Source organism: Mesocricetus auratus, unplaced genomic scaffold (assembly GCF_017639785.1).
Source record: "Mesocricetus auratus isolate SY011 unplaced genomic scaffold, BCM_Maur_2.0 Super-Scaffold_100041, whole genome shotgun sequence".
Lineage (NCBI taxonomy): Eukaryota > Metazoa > Chordata > Mammalia > Rodentia > Cricetidae > Mesocricetus > Mesocricetus auratus.
The window spans coordinates 1,653,554-1,672,930 of NW_024429218.1; positions in this window are offsets into that span (position 1 = coordinate 1,653,554).

Sequence of the window (19,377 nt, forward strand, 5' to 3'; positions counted from 1 at the left end):
GCAAAACTCCCATAAATCTACAAGGATTCCCACAGCCAATACTCTTAGCAATACTGGATATGTAACCTGAACCAGCCATCTCCTGTAATCAGATTGGTGACTACCCCAGTTGTCATCAGAGAGCCTTCATCCAGTAACTGATGGAAACACATGCAGAGACCCAGAGCCAAACATTAGGCCAAGCTCTGGAAAATCCTGCTAAAGAGAGGGAGGAAGGATTGTAGGAGTCAGAGAGGTCAAGGTCATCACAAGAAAAGTTACACAAAGAACTAAAGGAACTCACAGAGTCCGGGGAGCCTGCAAGGGGCTGACCTAGGCTCTCTACATATATGTGATAGTTGTGTAGCTTGATCTTCTTGTGGGACTCCTAACAATGCGAGCAGGTGCTATCCCTAATGCTTTGGCAGGTCTTGGGAACTTATCCCTCATACTGGATTGCCTTTCCCAGCCTTAATACAAGGGGAGGCGATTAGTCTTACTGCAACTTTGCTGTAGAATGTTATTTTAAGATGTGTTATATTTGTTTATAGTGTGAAATATTTGTTTAATGATGCAAAGATGTGTTGAATTCTTTTATATTGCATTTGTTTAACTCTGTGAAGCTGTGTTACTTTGCCTGTCTGAGTTATTGGATTGGTCTAATAAAGAGCTGAACAGTCAATAGCAAGGCAGGAGAAAGGACAGACAGGGCTGGCAGGCAGAAAAAAGAAATGGGAGGAAAAATCTTAGGAGAGAGGATACAGGATTGAAAAAAAGGGGGGCAGCCCCCCAACCACATACCCAGACACAGAATAAGAAGGAAAGAAAAGATACACAGAAATAGAGAAAACTAAAAGTCCAGAGGCAAAAGGTAGATGGGATAATTTAAGAAAAGCTGACAAGAAAGAAGCCAAGTTAAAGTTAGGAATTCATAAGAAAGAATAAGTCTCTATAGTCTCTATGTGTGTATTTATTTGGGAGCTAGGTGGCAAGCCTTCCAAAGAGTAAAGAAAGAGAGAGGGAAAAAAACAACCAGCAACACAACTTGACATGTCATGCTTTGCTGATACTCACGGGAACCCTTTTTGAACAGAAACACAGGAGAAATGGATTGAGAGGGAGGAGTAGAGGGGAAGTGGGTGGAGGGAATGGGAAGACAGGAGGTAGGGGAAACTGTGGCCAGGATGTAAAAATAAAATAAATAAATAATAAATAAAAATATATTGTTCCGAACTGGAATGGACAGAAAAATAGGTGGATAAAAAGATACTAGATAGACAGACGATAAATAGATAAGAGATGGTAACAGATGATAGACAATATATAAGTAGTTAGATGATAGATAGGTCTAGATAAATAGATGATAAGTATTTAACATGATATATATATTGATAGGTAATACATATGTAAGAAAATAGATAGTAGATGATAAATGTATAAGTAAACAAATAGTAGACAGACAGGATGATCACACAAAAAAATAATAGAAAACTACACTTAACCTGTGAAGTGTGTCAAGTTTGGGGTAAATTCCCATTTCACTATATCACAGCCCACAAACACATTTTTGTTTTCATTTCTGCTTTACTGGGGCAGAAACTGAGACTCAAAGTCAAATAACTTACTTGAGGTCCCAAGAGTTCATCCATTTAATTCTAAAATACTACAACTATGTAATTGTAATTCCCTCTGCCCTCTACTATTATTTTCAATAATATTTTAAAAGAAACCTGTTTTATTAACACATGTGCACAGTTATACAGCGTGCTCACACAGAACACAAGCACACTCACACTGACCGTTTTTACAAAGATTCCCAAAGTTCTTGCCTTTCCTTTATCATATATATCTGTGTTCACATTCCTTTGAAATTCCATGTTACAGCCGGAGGCTCATTTTCCCTCTTCATACCATCGTGCTGCCTTTTATGTTTCTACAATCATTCTGATCACTTTGTAATATCTATGTACTGCTTCTACAAGTAAACGTTTCAACATGGGAAGTCACTCCCAATGCAACATACCACAAACAATACCACCCAGGGGTTCCTGATTCACCAGGAATTTTTTAGATTTTTTTCACTAGATTATTTCTTCATTTTCTGTCCTGATGAGGAGAAATACTGAACCATCAGACAAGAAGCAGCTGATAACTCTAGCCATCCCACCAAGTGGGCCCTGCAGCAACATTTTGCTAATTTGCCCTGCTACACACATTCTCCAAGTGTGCTGTTCACACAGCTATCAGCTTGCTCAACTGAGTGGCTTTGTATTTTACTATCTGGTTATTGATAACCACATAGATTAAACACTTTCTGGTGTGTTTAATTTCTACTTATATTCTCTGTTCACAGCATTTAGGGGCTATAGGTAGTGGACACTGAGGAATAGGCTGGAGGAAAACTGGGATATAGACCCATTCAAGAGAAGACCTGTGTAAAGTGAGAACTCCCTTATAACCTGAACTTTGAAGTCCTAGGAACATGTTTTCAGCACCCAGCATGAAGCCAGGAGTGTGAGGGTTTTGGGGGATGTTAGAAGAAGTGTCTTTACTGAGATTTATTTGGCTCATTCCAAGCTCATTCATTTCTTAGCTCAGTTTTACCATGTGTAAAAAACAACCAGAGTTGTGTCAAGTCAGATGCATGAACCAACTGAAATTAGAGTTAAAGCATACTAACAGCCTCATGCATTTACTTGACTCTTAAATATGCTATGTCCCAATCACTCTGAAGCCTGCACACACACACACACACACACACACACACACACACACACACACACACACACACACCACTATACCACATGATGGTTATGTAAGAGGCAGAACTTCATAGGGCTATTCAAACCATATATGAGCAGATGGAGAAAGATATCAGCAGGCAGATAACCACGAGGAGAAATTAGCATTTTTCTTCAAAGTTCTTTAGCCCTGACAGTGAGTGTTTCTGGGAGATACCTGAGAAAATAAAAAGAAAGTCATAAGAGCTTATCCCAACTTTCCAATTACTGCCTGTATTCTCCAGTGAGCAAACAGGGAAATTCAACTGGATGCCTCCATGGAAAGTAAAAAATAACAAGACATCCATTTAAGAGCAAGGTAAACTGGTTAACTCCATCCTCAGAAAAAGCCACCTTGAGAAATTCCCTGAGTGGCACAAGGCTGATTCAGCTTAAGCCAAGAAACCATAAAAAGTTCCAAGGAGCACCCAAACTGTGCCCGCCCAGGACAAAGTGACCCCATCTGGATTGTCAGACAATGACTAATTTTGGTAAATACCATCTTCTTGTCACTCCTGTCTTTGTGGGCAACTGTTAGTAACAATTTTGAAATTCCCCTAGCCCCCACATCAGTGAATCCAAAGGTCACCTGCTCTTACCCAGTCCTGAACAGCCAAGGAATGTACCACCCTGCTTTCGTTTTTTTCCTTTAAAAACCCCTTGCAATTGAGGCCAGGCACCCTTTTCTGTAGCTGCTGTGACAGTTTGCTGGACAGGGTCCCTACCAAGGCTTGTAATTTAACATTAAACCTTACGTGTTTGCATCAGTGAGTCAGCTCCTTAGTTTCACTTATGGGTGGGTGGGTGAGTGAGTGGATGGGTGAAAGATTAATATCTTAGGCATCTTGAGCACATAGGTCCAAACAGTAAGTATAATCCTGGTCCATACAATATTGGTAGTGATTAGTTAGCAATACCTACAGCCACTGAGAGAAGACCGGAGAGTGCATGCAGGCCAAGCAAGCAGCTCGTGCTTGGAGCACCAACAATAGATGCCATAGAGTCCATCAGGTCTCAGAGTATCATTGTAATGGGATGGTAGCTAGGGATGATGTTGAACAGGTGTCGCTGTAAGAACTACCCCATGCTCTGTGTGTGTGGTTGTGAATAAGCAACTTTCCTTCTCGGATCTCCCCAGCCCCCCACCCTCCATTTCTCACATGGATCCTAAATTTCCATGGAGATTACAACTTGGGGAACAGGTTGGTCTTGGCCATGTTAGAGTTGAGAATGCATTTGGTAGAAAATCCAAAAGATTTTACAGAGAGAGAAGTGGGGTGATGGCACAGGCTGAAGACTGTGAGGACCTCCAGGATAGTCTTTGACCTTCATGTCATTCCCAGTAGTCGGCAGGCACCTGTCATTTAAAGTCCCTAAGAAGAAAGGGGCGGTAGAAAAAGAAGACAGAGAGATAGAGAAATTAGGCAAATGTGTGGGCAATGCTATATTTTTGTTTTGTTTTGATTCCCCAAATTCCCTAACCTTCGGAAACTACATGGATGCCTTGACACATTACAGAATGAATGGGGAAAGTGTCTGGGGGATGACTCAGCCAGTAAAGTGTTTGTCTTACATAATCTTAATTAATGTCTCATTGCTGTGATGAGACATCATGGCTACAGCAACTCTTACAAAGCAAAACATTTAATTGGGACTGTTTTATAGGTACAGAGGTTTAGGCCGTTATTGTCATGGTGAAAAGCATGGTGATGTGCAGACAGATAAGGAGTTCTATATCTGTATCTGCAGGCAACAGGAGAGAGAGTGACGCCGGGCCTGTTCTGGGCCTTTGAAAGCCTAAAACCCACTCCAACACTTTCTCCAACAAGGCCACATCTACTCCAATGAGACCACACCTCCTAACAGTACTTCCTAAGCATTTGAATATGAGTCTGTAGGGACCATTCTTTTTCTAACCACCACATGCTATAAGCAGAAAGAGGGCTTAAGTTCAGATCCTCAACAGTCACATAAAAGCAGGTGTAGCAGCACATCTCCAACACTAGCCCCTGGGAAGAGGCCAGCACCAACAAATAAATGAGCACTAAGTTCTGGGGCTTTGAGTAGTAGATCAGTATTTATCCCTGGCACACAAATGGACTTTGGGTGCCCATCCCACAATGAGGGATGCTCTCTCAATCTGGACACTTGGGGGAGAGCCTGGGCCCTTCCTGGAATGAGATGACAGACTCTAGAGATCCCCCATGGAGGGCCTTACCCTCCCTGAGGAATGGAGTGGGGACTGGGTGAGGGACTGGGGGATGCTGGGGGGGAGCGGACGTGGAGGGGAGGGAGAGGGAGCTGGGACTGGCATGGGAAGCAAGCTTGTTTCTAATTTAAATATATAATAAAAGTGTTTCAAAAAATAATGGAGACATAACTTTGTCTCCCCTCAAATAATAAAAAAAAAAGAAAGAAACTTTGTCTCAAAACATAAGGTGGAGAGCAGATAAGGAAGACGCCTCGTGTTGCCCTCTGGCCTCCACATACATGCATACACCCACACAAGCATATCACAGGACACAGACAGATTACTAAAGAAGTAGCTGGAGGGATGGGGCCAGAGAAGTATGAAGAAAAGACAAGGAACCAAGGTGTCAGAGTCTATCCCTGATAGAAGAGGAGTGTACAGTAATGTCAAGAAGTCAAGCAGAAAAAGATAAAGAAACCCTAGGGCTTGAATGACAAGGAGGTGATTGGGAGCTCCTTTCTCCTTGTAAGGGCAGTTTTTGATCCCACACACTCCCTTTCATTCTTGTGGTGAAGTCCTCACTGGGGAGATCTGGCGAGGGTGAAGGACGGGAGCAGAAGTAGAAGGATTGAGGAAGATGCTAGGATCATCCTTGTATTCCCATGTGGATAATGGAGTCTGCTAAACCAGCCCTCTGTTCCCTTCCTGAACAAGCTGGGAATAGAAGCTAATGGTAAAAGCAGTCCATGTGTTCCTAGCAGTTGACACCTCATTATCATGTTTCCCCGTGCAACGCACCCCCTCCGTTAATGAAATCCAGTGCTGGAGCAAACTGCCTGTGGGCGGTGGGGGCTCACATGGTGGTGGCTAGGTTTCTGGATTTGAGGATTATTTTTTCACATTTTATTCCTCCCCTCCCCACCCCAACCCTGGAAGTGGGGGCAAGGGTAAAGCAAAGAAAAATAAAGGAGAAAAAAGACAGGACTTGAAAGAGCCAAACAACAAAAACAGTAAATTGCCGTATTTCAAAGCCAGCACAAATTGGACTAAACGGCCACAGAGGCCAAATGGAAACCGTAATTCTTCTAGTCTTTGCAGCTCAGACACATGTAATAGGCTTGGTAAGGAGTAAAAGAAAACAGGGGTCAAACTTCAGTGTGCCTCCAAGAATGTCCGCTCTGGAGGAGCTACATTCTTGCACAGCTCAGGGTGGGGTAGCAGTCTGGTGGGCCCCATTGGTCTGGCCTCACTGGTCGAGGCAGGGCCCTGGACCTCCTAGAGAGTGAAGAGCTTAGGACAGGACAGGTTTGTCAGTCAGAAATGGAGTCTCACAAACTCAGGGAAGAGTAGGGGGGTGTAGACTGCAAACCACCCAAGAGATAGCCAGCAGCCTCCTTTAGAGAAATGGAAAGCAGTGTGAGGAGGCCGCCAAGAAGTCACCTGTTTTCAGAGAGTCGTGTGAGAGGAGGGACGTCTGTTCAAGAACTCTGCTCGTCATTATCCCTTGCCTCTCTGATGAGTCTTCAGGATGCTGGTTTCTCAGAGGAAGCACTGAAGATCGATCTGAGGGTTCCAGGGGGCAGAACCATAGCCACAAGAGGGAAAAAAAGTGAGACAATAAAGTAGAGGCTCTTCACACACACTTTCACAGTGAGCATCCACATGTGTACAAATATGTCACAAGTGCACACACAAACATACACACATGCATACACACATGCACGCATACATATATACATGCACATGCACATACGCATACAAGTATACATGCACACACATAGACATACATATACACACATACAAATAGATATAAATACACACACACACACACAAGGGACATGGCAATCTACTAACATAGGAGTGACCATATGGAAGAGGAATTAATCTACTAACACAGGAGTGCCCATATGGAAGAGGAGTTAATCTACTAACATAGGAATGACCATATGGAAGAGGAGTTAATCTACTAACATAGGAGTGCCCATATGGAAGAGGAGTTAAAGCACAGATTTCATGTTAGATAGTCATGAGGTCTGACGTTGCTTCTTACCCTGCCTGAATATCCAGGACAAAATTAACCTTTTTCAGTTGTTGTCACATTTTATATTAAATAAAGATAAAGCCAAGTATGACTCCAGTATTAGTATAAGAATTAAATTAGTGCATTTATTTTCTTAATGTAGACCTCAAATTATGCTAAGTATTTGTTAAGTACTATCAGCATCTACTTCAATGGATACTCAGTTATGAATAATTCTGCAAGGCACAGTTTATCACCTGCATAGCATGAATAGGGACAAAAACCCCATAAGGCTGAGGGTGAGGCCAGTGTTTATACAGCTGAAGACCAAAGCTGGATGAAAAGTTGAGTTCCATGAATCCAAAGCTGATTCTATTCCACATTTATGTGGGAGTATTGTCCAAAGACTTGGAAAGACGCCATAAACAAAAAACATGATGCCCAATGCGGAAGCATGGACTTCTTCCGCACCACAGGGTTACCTGTGTGATGACTGGCACTGTCAACTTGACAGGAGCAAGGAGAGAAACTTGATTAGGCTGTGAAGGGTTATGTAGATTAAGTAAGTTGGCAGGGAAAGACTCACCTTACCTGTGGGTGGTACAGTGTCCTGGGCCGGTGTTTCAGACTAAAGAAAAGAGAGAAAGCAAGCTGAGCACTATCAGTCATTGCTCTCTGCCTCCTGAGTGTGGCTGCCATGGGAACAGCCACCTCAAGATCCTGACTCCAGAATTTCCCCGCTGTGATGGACTATGAGCTAAAACACTTTCTTCCTTACCTTGTTTTGTGGTGATCTTCTATTGCATTTAGCCAAAAGCTACCTATAAACCCTTAAAGGTCATTCCCCAGAGCTCTCGCCTGCTTGGAGGTCAGAATTAGGCAACTTCCTATAGACCACATACTTCATTTTTACATCTTTAGAAATTCAGTCCCCATGTGAAGCATCTCTCTGTAAGTGTTCATAGCCATGGCTAGAAAACATGGAGCTTTCTCCTATTGTCTTCCTACTGACTCAGACCACTAGAGCAGGCAAAAGGAGAGGGGAGAGGAGGACATGGAAGAGCAGGAAAGTGGAGTCAGGGGAAGAATAGAGGAGAGCAGAATTAGAGATACCATAATAGAGGGAGCCATTATAGGTTTGAGGACACATCTGGCACTAGTGAGATTTCCAGAGATCTACAAGGATGACACCAACTGACAATCTAAGCAAAAGTGGAGAGGTTACCTTAAACCTTCCCCCAATAATGAGATTAATTATTACCTTATATGCCATCCTAGAGCCTTCATCCAGTGACTGATGGAAACAGAGGCAGACACCCACAGCTAAACACTGAACTGAATTCCTGGAACCCAGTTGCAGACAGGGAGGAGTGATGAGCAAAGGGGTCAAGACTGGGCTGGTGAAACCCACAAAGACAGCTGACCTGAACAAGGGGGAACTCATGGACCTCATGGACCTCATGGCTGAGAGGCCAGCATGGGACTGACCCAGACCCATTGAATGTAGGTGTCAGTGTGGAGGCCTCAGCAATATATGGGGACCCAGGTAGTAGATCAGTATCCCTAGCATATGAATGTACTTGGGGAGCCCATTCCACATGGAGAGATGCTCTCTCAGCCTGGACACGTGAGGGAGGGCCTAGGCCCTGCCTGGGATGATAAGACAGACTTTGGTGATCCACCATGGAGGGCCTCACTCTCCCTAGGAAGCGGAGGGGGAATGGAGTGCGGAGTTATAGAGATTGGTGGGGGGGGATGGGAGGTGGGGAGGGAGAGAGAACTGGAAATGACATGTGAAGCAAGCTTGTTTCTAATTTAAGTTAAAAAAAACAAAATCAGTCTACCAGCTGATTATATAAACACAAATTTGGAACACAGTCATCCCACTATTGAAGAATATCTACAGCTATCTTCAGAGTATAGCAGCAGTGTAGAGAAGTTTTAAGAGTGGCCATTTAGTTCATAAAGACTAAAACATTTTCCCTATCTTTGCCTCTGAAGACAAAAGTATACTAAGCCCCAGTCTAGATGAAAAAAGAACGTAGCTTGCATCTTACAGAGCCTCGGCAGTGATGGAAGGCGCCCTAGGAGAAAGTGTCTACATGGAGGGCACAAGAAGTAACCAGGTAATGGAAAAGCACAAAAGAGAAGAAAAAAACTAATTGTCGTAGAGTTCTAGGACTAGAAATAACTTCAAATGCAGCTTGCTACCAGGACAGAATCTTCTTTGGCTCACACCTGATCGATCCTAGGCAGACAAGCTCACGTCCAAAGACAGAGCAAACATTGTGCACTATGCCATCAGCATCACTGTGATCCATGGAAGTCATGGGACTGTGGAACTATGAAATGGTCCAGGTCAGGGGCCTGGAGTCTGCTTCCCTGGTAACTTCTGGCTTGTTCTTCGGTTATCTCTCTTCAGATTTTTGGAAACAGAAGCAGTTGCTGTTAAGCTCATCTCTACACAAGATGAAAGTTCTCATAGAACAGTTCTGCTGTATTATTGTAAGGCTCCTGAGCATCTATGCTGGCCTCCTGTAGGCATACTCTTTCTCTTGGGACACCCATCCCCAGGATAGTATCACAAGCCAGTTCCATTGCCATGGGAATTTATCTTCAGTGACTTCCTCATGTCTCCCTCAACTATTTTCCTCAAGTGTGATGGGTATATTAGAACCCTCGTTGTGGATTCAGGTAGACCTTCATAGATGTCCCAGAGTCTTTTTATACTATTACTTAAACACAGACTATGGGACTGCAGTGAGAGCTGGAGGTGATGGTTGTAAAGAGCTCATGACACAGTTAACCTTCTCAGTTATACTTCTCCTGCATAGTAGTCACTTCTGCTAATGAGGTCTGACATCATAGTGTAATGGATCCACAAAGTAAGCTTTATTCTTTGCCAAAATTCCCTCTGTGTGTCTCCAATTTTTAAAAACAGTCTACAGCATCTCTTTCTGGGAAAAGTAGATTCATAACCTACCCCCAGAGCATACTGAATTCAATTACAAGCTGCTCCTCTGGGTTTCATGGCTCCCTCTGTGCTTAGTCTCATATGCCTGCGACCAGAAGTCTGCTTGTCCCCACTCCTCTGATATGGGCATTTCTCTTGACTGCCTATGACTTCCAGTTTCTTCAAAATGGTGCAGAAGGCTCTGCCTGACACTGAAGTCATCCTGCTGGACCCTTAACCCAGAAGTACTCCATGGACAGGGCACCCTGAGGTCTAACAGGTCCCAGGGGTATACTTTCTTGTTGTTGTGACAAAAACTTGATGAAAGCAACTTGAGGAGGAAGGGTATATTATGAGGCACAGATGAAGAGTGCGCCCATCATGATGTCCCATCAGCTGAGTCAGCTGATCACATTGAATCCTCAGTCAGAAAGCAGAAAGGTGAAAGATGGTTCTCAGTTCACTTTTCTTCTTTTCATTCAGGCTTCCAGCGCACAGAATGGTGCAGCCAACATTGAGGACTCTGCACATCTCAGTTTACTTGATCCAGAAGATCCCTCACAGATGTAACAGAAACTTGTTTCCATGGTGACTCTAAATCCCCTCAAGTTGGCAGTGGAAACTGATTATCATATCCTTCTAATCCAGGTAACTTCACCAAAAACTTTCCCAAATTCTTGACACCAAGATGAAGACTGACTCCATGAGACCTCAGTAACTGCATTAGTATAAATGTGTGTGGGGGTTTGGATACAGACTACAGGAATGTTTATCACTCACTCAGTGTCAAGGTCAATGGACCCCGAAGATATGCATCTCTAAACCCTGGAATGTGTGACTATGTTACCTCACATGGCAGGTATGACTAAGTGGGGGAGAATGTTTCAAAGCATGTGGATAGGCCAGTATAATCACACTTAAAAGTAGATCCTCTAAAGAAGAAAAGCAAATTGGAAGCAGTTGATGCAACTGAGGAAATGGCTCTGAACAGAAAAATGAGGGCCAGGAAGCAAGAACAGTGGGAAGGTTCTAGAATTAGAAGAATCCTGCAACATCCAGCAGGAAGGCGGCCCTATAGATGCTCTGCTTCCTGTGAAGGAAAACCTGAGTCAGACCTCTAACCCACAGAGCCCTAATCTAATGAGCTGGTACTGTTTTTAAAGAACTGTTCTTGTGGCAGTAGTAAATTAATGCACTCAAGAACACTAGACAGGAAATAAGATCATCAAGATACCCCATGGAGAGGTAGAAGAACAAAGCCATGCCAGTCACCGGCCCTCGTGTTTGCAGTTCAGATTCAAAAGACACAAACCACTGACAGCCTTCCTGCCCCACTTCCTACCCCTGCTGCCATCCTCTGCCCCCCAAGACAGCTATCCACTGCTCAGGTGCAGGCCATGCCAGTCAGAACAAATAGATGAACTTGGACAGAGACTCACTGCCCAAGCAGAGGCCACAACAGCAGCCTCCAACTCTGGCAGAGACATTTTGCAGGGCCAGAGACTACACCAGCCACCAGAACCCCAGATAGGCAGTTTACCCTCTGACCCCCACCACTCAGTACCCCCCCACCTCCTAGTAGTATCTGCAGGACTCACTCCCCTCCTAATCATCTTGGCCCACAACCCAACTCAGGCAGAGATCCACTGCTGGGACAAAAACCAAGCTAGCCACCAGAAGTCTAGCCACAAACTGGGACAGAGATGCCCACTGGAGCAGAGGTCATGCCAGATACCAAAAATCCAAGCCACAAAGACCAGAAGACCAAAAAGGAAACAGAAACCAAGGAACAAAAACAAAAATAATTAAATGAAATCCAATAAAGACAAACTCAGAAATCAGAACCTAGACCTATAATCATCCCAATTCCAGATGCCTAGACACTAGTATAAGAACACTTTCAATAAAAGCCAAGGTAATACGGAACTACCAGAGCCCAGTTATCCTACTACAGCAAGCCCAAATATTCCAAAGCAACTAAAACACCTTAAAACCAATTTTATAAAGATGATAGAGGCCCTTAAAGAGGAAATTAATAAATTCCTTAATTAAATCCAGGAAAACACAAACTAGCAATGGAAGGAATTGAATAAATTCTTAAAGAAAGCCAAACAAGTCCCCCCTGAAAAAAACAGGTAAGAAAGTAAATAAAAATTTTCAAGATTTAAAAATGGAAGTAAAATCAATAAAGAAACCGCAAACTGAGGGAAATCCTGGAAATGGTAAATCTAGATAAGCAAAAGGGAACAACGGATGTAAGCATCACCAACAGAATACAAGAGATGGAAGAGAGAGTCTCAGGAGTAGAAGATATGACAGAAGAAATTAATATGTAGGTCAAAGAAAACATTAAATCTAAAAAATTCCTGACACAAAACATCCAGGAAATCTGGGACACTATGAAAAAGCCAAATCTAATAATAGGAATAGAAGAAGAACAATCCCAGCTCAAAGACAATATTTTTTAGCAAAATTATAGAAGAAAATTGTCCTAACCTTAATAAGCACATGCCTATAAAGCACAAGAAGCTTACAAAATACCAAAAATATTTAACCAGAGAAGGAGGTACCCCCCACCACATAATAGCAAAGAAAGCATATTAAAAAGCTGCAAGGCCAAGTAACATATAGAGGCAGAGTTATCAGGACTACACCTGACTTCTCAGTGAAGACTTTGAAAGACAAAAGGACCAGGGCAAAGGTCTCGCAGACCACAGACGCCAGCCCAAACTACCATACACAGTAAAACTATCACCATAGATGGAGAGAACAAGATATTCCAAGACAAAGTCAATGTTTAAAAATATCTATCCATAAATCCAGCCCTACAGAAGGTACTAGAAGGAAATTCCAATGTCAGGAGGTTAAGTGCAGCCAAGAAAAGACAGGAAATAAATAATTTCATGCCAGCAAAATCAAAAGAAGGGAAACACAGAAACACACAACAAAATAACAGGAATTAACAGTCATTGGTCTTTAACATCTTTCAGTATCAATGGATTCAATTCCCCAATAAAAAGACACAAGCTTACAGAATAGATGCAAAAACAGGATCCATTCTTCTGCTACATACAAGAAACATACCCCAATATCAAAGATAGACATTACTTCAGAATAAAGGGTTAGAAAGCAATATTCCAAGCAAATGGATCCAAGAAGCAAACTGGTGTAGTTATTTTTAATATCTATCAAATAGACTTCAAACCAAAATTAATCAAAAGAGATAGGGAAGGATATTTCATACTCATTAGAGGAAAACTTCAGTAAGATAGCACTTCAATTCTTAACATATACCACCAAACACAAGGTCACCCACTTTTTAAAAGAAACATTACTAAAGCTTAAATCACACATCAAATGTCAAACATGAATACTGGGACACTTCAAGACCTCACTCTTACTAACAAAAAGGTCATCCAGACAAAAATTAAACTAAATAATGTAGCTAACAGATGTTACTATGTACCACATGGACCAAACAGATAATTACAGAACATTTCACTCAAACACAAGAAACACAAGGAAATATACCTTCTTCTTAGCACCTCACAGAACTTTCTCCAAAATTGACTACATGCTTAGTCACAAAGCAAGTGTCAACAGATACAAGACAATTGAAAAAGGAAAAAACTGTGTACTATCAGACTACCACAAGAAGCCTACAAACTCATGGAAATAGAACAACCCTTTGCTAAATGACTCCTTGGTTAAGGCAGAAATAAAGAAAGAAGTTAAAGACTTTCTAGAATTCAATGAAAATAAATGCAAAGCACGCCCAAACTATGGGACACAATGAAAGCAGTACTAAGAAGAAAGTTCATAGCACTAAGTATATTCATAAAGAAATTGGAGAGACATTATACTATCAACTTAATGACACACTCCAAGGCTCTAGAACAAAAAGAAGCAAACACACCCAAGAGGAGTAGATGACAGAAAATAATCAAACTAAGGGCTGAAATCAATAAAATAGAAACAATTAGAACAATACAAAGAAACAATAAATCAAAGAGTTGGTTCTTTGAGTAAATCAATAAGATAGATTAAACCCTTATCCAAACTAAATAAGAGAGTGAATGTCCAGATTATCAAATTCAGAAACAAAAAGAAGGACATAACAACAGACTTCAAGGAAATCTAAAGAATCATTAGATCTTACTTAAAAAATCTGTACTCCACAAAATTGGAAAATCTAAAAGAAATTAACAGTTTTCTTGACAGATACCACATACCAAAATTAAACCAAGATCAGATAAACAATTTAAGCAGACATAGAATCCCTAAGGAAACAGAAGAAGCAGTCATTAAAAGTCTGCTAACCAAAAAAAAAAGCCCAGGGTCAGACAGTTTTAGTGCAGCATTCAACCAGACTTTCAAAGAAGAGCTAATGCCAATATTCTTCAAATTATTCCACAAAATAGAAGTAGAAGGAACATTGCCAAATTAATTTTATGAGGTGAGAGTCACTCTGATACCCAAAGCACACAAAGATTCAACAAAGAAAGAGAATTACAGACCAATTTCCCTAATGAACACTGATGCAAATATACTCAATAAAGTACTTGCAAGCTGAATAAAAAAAAACACATCAAAAAGGTTATCCATCATGATCAAGTAGGCTTCATTGCAGAGATACAGGGATGGTTCAACATACAAAAATCTCTCAGTGTGTTACGGGATTCCCACCTGGATCCCATCACTGCTTCAGCCCCCAAATAATATACAGAGACTCTATTAGTTACAATACTGCTGGCCAGTATCTAGGGCTTCTTATTGGCTAACTCTGTTGTAAGTATTCACCCATAACTACTAATATATGTATTTCTACAAGGTCTTATCTTACCAAGAACGCCAGACTCGTGCATCCTCTCCTCCCAGGATCACATGGAGACTCAACTACATTTCCCAGAATCGTCCTTATCTCTTAGTCCCACCTATCTTGCTTCCCTATTGACCAACAGTGTTTTATTCATCAACCAATAAGAGGGACATATTTACAGAATAACATCTCCCATCATCAATGTAATCTACCCTATAAAGAAACTGAAAGAAAAAACACATGAACATCTCATCTGATGCTGAAAAAAAATCCTTGAATAAAATCCTACACCCCTTCATGACAAAAAGTCTTAGAGAAAGCATGGATATAAAGGACATACCTAAACATAATAAAGGCAATTTACAGCAAGCTGACACCAACATCAAATTAAACAGAAACTCAAAGCAATTGTACTAAAATTGGGAACAAGACAAGGCTGTTCACTCTCTCCATACCTATTCAATATAGTACTTGAAGTTTTAGCTAGAGTAATAAAACAACTAAGATTAAATGAATACACTGGAAAAGAAGCCAAAGTATCACTATTTCCAGATGATACAATGATATACATAACTGATCTCAGATATTCTACCAGAGAGCTCCTACAGCTGATGAACATCTTCAGCAAAGTGACTAAATACAACAAAATTGGTAGTCCTCCCATATACAAATGATAAAGGGGCTGAGAAAGAAATCAGGGGGAAAGGGTAAAGTCTGGGATTGTTTGCAGGAAGGGCTTTAAGGAGTGTTAGGAGGCTGTAGGTAGTGTCTTACCTGGGGTCTTGCTCATAGGTAAATATTAGATGTAAAATAAAGAATAACTATGTTAAAAATCCACATACACAGAGACTAGGAGATAAGGAGGACTCAAGGCTTCTACCTGGATTCCCTGGGAAGAGAGAATAGAAGAGATTCCATGAGTAGACTGCAAGCAGGTGGGAATGGGAATACGAGCAGTCAGGTTGGGGAAGTGGAGGGAGAAAAGTACTACAAGAGACTGCTGGAAAGAAGGGGCATTTTCACATCAGGCAGAAACCTGGCACAAGGGAAACTCCCAGGAATCTACAAGGATGACCCCAGATAAGACTCCTAGCAGTAGCTGATACATAGTCTGAGCTGGCGTTCTCCCATGACCAGGCAAGTAAAAGAGTGGGAAACCAACTCAGTCACTTAACCTTCTACCTATGGTCTGTCATGACTATGGGCTATGCTTCAGTGAGGCTAGCCTAGAAATTGGGGGATTTCTCAACCAATAACTCATCTAGCCAAAAACACATGCCAGGAGAGTAAGCCCACCCTTGACACTGTCTGGAGCACCAGGATCCACAGGCTGCATGACTCAGAGACCTAGGATAGAACCAAACACAACTGGAGAGGAAAATGTCAATGTGCTGATGCCTAATGATACTCTGCTATGCTCACAGGTTGGTGCCTAGCACAATTGTCATCATAGAGGCTTCATCCAGCAACTGATAGAAACAGATGCAGATGCACAGTCAGACATTAGGTGGAGCTCAGGGAACCTTACAGATGAGGGGGAGAAAGGATTATAGGAGCCAGAGGGGTAAAAGACACCACAAGAAAACCCACAGAATCAACTAACCTAGGTTCATAGAGGTTCACAGAAACTGAACCAACAACCAGGGAGCCTGCATGGAACTGACCTAGGCTCTCTGCATATATATTACAGTTGTATAGCTTGGTGCTCTTGTGGGACTTCTAACAGTGGGAACAGGGAGTGTCACTGACTCTTTTACTATCTTTTGGGACCCTAATCCTCATACTGGGTCACATTGCCCAGACTTAATACATGCAGAAAGTACTAAGACTTTCTGCAACTTAATATACCATGTTTTGTTGATAGTCATAGGACCTGTCCTGTCCTGAACAGAAACAGAGGATAAGTGGATTGGTGGGTAGGAACAGAGCAGAGTGGGAGAGGGGCTTGGAGGAGCAGAAGCAGGAGAGGAAACGAGCTAGGATGTAAAATAAATAAATAAATAAATAAATAGATAGATTTTTAAAAATACCCGCTATACACTAGAATAAACCATCCTGAGCGAGGTAACCCAGGTACAAAAAGAGAAACATGGCATGTACTCTCTCATATATGGATTTTAGACATAGATCTGGGGAGTGCCAGCCTACAATCCTATGGCCAGATAATCTGGGAAACAGAATCTTCATTCAGTGGCTGATGGAAGAGGCAGATTTCCACGGCTAAGCACTGAGCTGAACTCAAGAAAGCCAGTGACAGAGAGAGAGAACTGATGACCAAAGGGATGAAGACTGGGCTGGTTTAACCCCCAGAAACAGCTGACCTGACAAGGGTTAGCTCTTGAATCCCAGACTGATGGCTGGGAATCCAGCATGGGACTGATCAAGACCCCCTGAATGTGGGTGTCAGTGAGGAGGCCTAGGCAGTCTATTGAGCCTTGGCAGTGGATCAGTATTTATCCCGGGTATACAAATGGACTTTGGGCTCCCATCCAACAAAGAGAGATGTGCTCTCACCCTGAACTCTAGGGGAAGGTCTAGGTCCTGCCCTGGATACCCCCATGGAAGGTCTCACCCTCCCTGGGGAAATGAGGGGATATTGGAGAGGCTGGTGGGAGGGCATGGGAAGAGGGGAGGGAAAGGGAGAGGGACCTGGAATTGACATGTGAAGCAACCTTGTTTCTAATTTAAATTTAAATTTATAAATAAATAAATAAAATACCTGCCATAAAAAAGAAACACCCTTCACAATAGCCACATATAATATAAAATAGCTTGGGGAAACTTAACCAAGCAAGTGAAAGACCTGTATAAGAACTTCAAGTTTTTGAAGAAAAAAATTGGAAATATCAGAAGATGGAAAGATCTCCCATGCTCATGGATTGTAAGATTAACATAGTAAAAAAATGGCCATTGTACAAAACCCAATCTACACACTCAACACAATTCACATAAAATTCCAACGTAACTCTTTACTGAAAGAACAATATTCAATTTCAAATGGAAAAAAAACAGGATAGCTAAAATAATAATGCACAATAAAAGAACTTCCAGCCCGGCAGTGGTGACACATGCTTTTAATCCTAGTACTTGCAAAGTAGAAGCAGGAGGATCTTTGAGTTCAAGGCCAGCATTATCTACAGAGTGAGTTCCAGGACAGCCAAGGATACAAACAAACAAATGAAAAAGAATCCACAAAAAGACACTTCTAAATATATCACTATCACTGATTTCAAGTTGTAATAAAAACTACATGGTATCAGCATAAAAACAGACAGATTGATCAATGTAATCAAATTAAAGACCCAGACATAAGTCCACACCCTATGGATACCTGAGTTTCGCTAAAGAAGCTGGAAACAATGGAAAAAGAAATCATCTTCAACAAATGGTGCTGGTCTAATTAGATGTTAGCATGTAGAGGAATGCAAATAGATCCATATCTATCACCCTGCACAAAACTCAAGTCTAAGTAGATCAAAGAGCTCAACATAAAACCAGATACACTGAACCTGACAGAGGAGAAAGAGGATAATAGCCTGAATACATGAACACAGGAGACACCTTCCTGAACAGAACACCAGTACCAGAAGCACTAAAATTGGCAATAAAATGGGGCCTCATCAAATTGAAAAGCTTCCTTGAAGCAAAGGAGATCATCAATAGGAAAAAACAACAGTCTACAGAATGGGAGAAGATTTTGATCAGCCCCACATCAGGGCTTAATATCCAAAACATATAAAGAACTCAAGAAACTAGACATTGACAAACCAAACAATTCAATTTAAAAATGGGGTGTAGATATAAACAGAAAATTCTCAACAAAGGAATCTCAAATGGCTGAGAAACACTTAAAGAAATGTTCAACATCCTTAGCTGTCAGGGAAATGCAAATCAAAATGATTCCATCTTACACATGTTAGAATGGCTAAGATCAAAAAACACAACCAACAGCTCACACTGGGGAGGACATGGAGCAAGGGGAACACCACTCTGCTGCTGGTGGGAGTGTAAACGTGTGCAGCCATTTCGGGAATCAATATGGTGGTTTCTCAGAAAATTGGCAATCAATATACCTCAAGACCCAGCTATACCCCTCCTAGGCATATATACAAGGACACAGGTTCATAGTAGTTTTATTGATAATAGCCAGAAACTGAAAACAACATACATGCCTCTCAACCAAAGAATGGATTTTTAAAAATGTGGTACATTTACACAATGGAGTAATTACTCAGCTGTTAAAAACAATGACATCATGAAATTTGTAGGCAAATGGATAGAACTAGAAAAAAAAATCATCCTGAGTGAAGTAACCCAGACTCAGAAAGACAAACATTGAATATATTCACATGAAGTGGATATTAGCTATAAGTGAAGGCTAATCATGTACAGTCCACAGACACAGAGGGGCTAAGTAACAAGGGGGGCTCAGGGTGAGGGGTGCATGGATCTCCCTGGGAAGGGCAAATGGGACTGTGGGCAGGTAAGGGTGGAAATTGGAGGGATCAGGTAGGGAGCAGAGTGAAAGAGTACTGGGAGAAACGCCTGGAATTGGGGGCAGGGCATTCCCAGGACAAGGGAGAACCCTAGTGCAATGCAAACTCCCAGAAATTTACAAGAATAACCCTAGGGAAG